Genomic DNA, 4059 nt, shown 5'->3' with positions numbered 1-4059 from the left:
TCTGAATAACTCAATATCAGTCAATGAAACTCACAGTTTTTGTAGATAAATGGATGCAACTAGGGACTATGTTGCTAAGTGAAATAAATCAGACTCACATATGCTAACATCATATTGTTTTGCTAATATGAAAACCTCAGAGTAAATAAATTCTGAAAGGTACAATAGATACTGTTAAAGGGATAGAATTTGTTCAATAAGAAATAAAAAGGATGAGAAAAAGCACAAAAGAAAAAAGGAAAAAATGTATTTATATGTACATAAGCAGGATAATTTGGATAATTGTACTGCTGATCTCTGCTGGTCTTTTGAAAAGAGCAGGTAATGTTTTTTTTTTTTTTCTTTTTATTCTTTTTTTTTTTTTCAATTTCTTATGTTAGTGGTTTTTGTTGTTGTTATTGTTGTTTGTTTAACCAATTTTGCACATTTACATTTGGTAACCTAAACAATTGATTTGAAGATAATATCATGCAATACAGCAACCATTGTTGAATTCTTATTATTTTGTTAGTGAAATTTTGTATTGTTTCTAACGCTTTTTCCTTCACTATTTTGTATTCTTTTAAAAAATTAAAAATATGTAATACTCAAAATAATTAATCTAATTTATAATTCTTAAAATGCTCCTGAGAGCAGCACAAATGAGGTTGATTCTTTCCTTTAAAGCTCTAAATGGTAGAGGCACACACTAGTACACCCAGCACTTGGGAGGATGAGACAGGAAGATTGCCACAAGTTGAAGCCAGGCTGGGCTATACAGTGATCTCAAGGCCAGCCTGTACTGGTGAAATCCTATCTCAAAAAGAAGAACAAAAACAGTAAAACTCTCAGTTTAACGGATTAAGGGGAACAAGAGACAAAATAAGATTTTGGTTTGATCTACAGAAAACAAAAATCTCTAAGACAAGTGTTAATCCTTTGTATTATGTCAATAATTTCTAATTCCACATACCTCCAGACTCTACGCCCTCAAAAAAAGTTCAATATTGATTTTCAGAATAATAAAAAAACCCAAACACTGTGCCTCTACTTGCTTATGATGTATCTAGCTCACCTACCTGGTTTCAAACTAAAGAACTGTGAACCTACAAACAAATACATTTTAGCTTAATTCCTAAACAAAGAGTTGCTTAGCTTTAGTTAGGTTTGTTATTATTCATACCCTAATTAGTATGGGAGCAATTTAGTGTTTATATACATAATACATGTCAGTGGCCTCAAGCATTTTCTTTGCATCGTGTATTTTTCTATACAAATAAACTAGCTTCATTTTATATTTTTCAATTAACACATGGTAAGTGTACATACTTAAGAGGTACAGTGTAGCAATTTGCTATTTATATATGATGCATAATGATCAAATAAAGGTAATTAGCAGTTTATTCTCTTTAACAATCATTTCTTTTGAGTTGGAAAAATTTGGAAACGTCTCTTTTAATTTTTTATAAAATATGTGATGAATTATTGGGCACTATAACCATCATACTGTGTTATAGAACACATCCTCCATATATGAAGGTATTTTGGTACCCATAGCCAACCTCCCTCCATTCCTTCATTCTGCCTAGCCTCAAGTGAGTGATACTCTACTCTCTACTTCTTTGCAGACAACTTGTTTAACACATCTTAAAACATAAGTCATTATTTCTAAATCTACAAAGAAAGTGTTAAACAACAAAGCTTACCATTGTCAAAAACTCTAACATTGATACAAACTTAAAGACTCCTTATTCCTTGGAAAAAAATCAATGGAAGTTATTCACATATGTTAAAGAATCATCTCAAAAAACTACTTTTTCTATAAATAAATACATTTTGTATAAGTAAGCCAAATGTACATAATGTAATTTAGCTACACTTGGCATCCTAAAAGCACTTGGGAGAGTATTCACTAAATCGTTCACTAAATGCTATAATATTCTGTCACTGAATCATAATATTTTATATGCAAAATATGCCCTTCATAAAGTGGGCCTAAAAACAGTCGTTTCTGAGGCATTTATTTGGAATATAAATGTGTTAATGCACTACAGGGTAAAACACTTGAGTACTAAGGCTTTTCACTCAGTTCCAGAAATTTACCAGGAGAAAAACCTTTCATTTGGAATATTCGAATTTATTAGTATCAAAAAATTAAAGAGTTCTCAAAACTTTTTTTCAAAATCTCCATCCATAATACCTACTCTTTCTTTAACTAAAACATTGTCTGTGGTACGCAAGGAACAAAAACAAGATTGGACAAGAAAAATAAAGATGGACTTAGTCAAACTGTGAGACCACTTTAAACTTTATCATTTCATAACTTACTAAACAAACATGTGTTTATCTAAGTAAACAACAAATTTTAACCATCTGAAAGTGAGTTTAAGTCAAGTGAGATGGTGCATCCCTATAGATCTAGCCACTCAGGGGACAGAGGAAAAAATCACAAGTTGAAGGTCAGCCTGAGCAACTTAAAAAGAATGTACCTCAAAATAAAAGTTTTAAGGAGGGAAGATGTAGCGGAGAAATAGAACACTTGCCTACAGTGCAGAAGGCTCTCTGTGCAATATTTAGTTCTGCAAAATAATAATAATAATAATAATAACAATTCACAAAGCATACATGTTATGAATATTATACACATTATAGTTAATAAAAATGTTCTTATACCCAAGGAATATTCAAATATCATGCAACAATGCAAGGGATTTTTAAGGACTACACACCTCCCTTCTGGCTGGGGAGATAGCTCAGTGGCATAAGCACCTGCCTGGCAAGTGCAAGGTCCTGAGTTCAATCTGCAGTACCAAAATAAATAAGTAAATAAATAAACAAACACCTCCCTTCATACAATCCCATCATGTAGCTCTCACTTTCCTTAATACCATCTATCAGCCACAGTAAGACTTCAATGATTCTTTCAAATGATAGATGACAATGAAATCCTGATCAAAAGGCCATTAGAAGATCTCACAGATCTAGAGAAAACATTCCTAAAATTCATCTGGAACAAGAAAAGAACTAGAAAAATATAAGCAATTCTTGGCAACAAAGGAAAGGCAGGTGGCATCACAATCTCTGACTTGAAATTATACTATGAAGCTATTGGGATAAAATTAGCATGGTAGTGGCATAGAGACAGATCTGAGGATCAGTGAAATAGATTGAAAGATGCAGACACAACTTCAAACACACTCAGCCACCTTATCTTTGATAAAGGGGCCAAACACGTTCACTGAAAAAAAGAGAGCCTCTTTAATAAATGGTGCTGGAAAAACTGGCTTTTTACCTACCTAAGGCTAAAAATAGACCCATGTCTATCATCATGCACAAAACTACAGTCAAAATGGATCGAAGATTTAAATACTAAAACAGAAAGACTAAATTTACTAGAAGAGAAATTATGTAGAAATCTTTAAGATATAGGTGTAGGCAGAGGGTTCATGAACAAAAACCAAACTGTATCGGAAATGCTTCCAAGAATCAACAACTGTGATCTTATCTTATTGAAAACTTTTTGTGGGGCTGGGGAGATGGCTCAGTAGAATAAGCACTTCCCTGGCAAGTGCAAGGGCCTGAGTTCAATCCCTGGTTCCACCAAAAAAAAAAAAAAAAAGTTTTTGCACATGAAATCTCTAACAAAGTTTTTTTTTAAAAAAAAAAAAAAAAAGCCCACAAGTTGGGGAAAAATATTTTAACAAACTCTCCCTCAGACAAAGCACTTCTATCTAGAATATATAAAGAATTTTAAAAATCAGGTCTTCAAAATTCAAAGACCCAGCCCAAAAATGGGCATCTGAGATGAATATATACTTCTCAGATGAAAAAACACAAATGGCAAATAAATAAATGAAAAAAAGTACAATGACATTGGTCATTCAAGTAATGGAAATTAAATCAACACTGAGATTCCATCTCACCTGAGAAAAAATGGTTATCATCAAGGAGTCAATCAACAATAAATGCTGGTGGGGATGTGGGGGAAAAGGAACTCTTCTCTATTGTTGTTGAGAGTGTATACTGGTACAACCACTATGAAAATCAGTGTGGAGATTTCTCAAAAAACTAAGATTAGAG

The sequence above is a fragment of the Octodon degus genome, unplaced genomic scaffold (genome assembly GCF_000260255.1).
Source record: "Octodon degus isolate 3935 unplaced genomic scaffold, OctDeg1.0 scaffold00032, whole genome shotgun sequence".
Lineage (NCBI taxonomy): Eukaryota > Metazoa > Chordata > Mammalia > Rodentia > Octodontidae > Octodon > Octodon degus.
The sequence above is the reverse complement of the archived record's forward strand: the minus strand, read 5'-3'. Positions refer to the sequence as shown.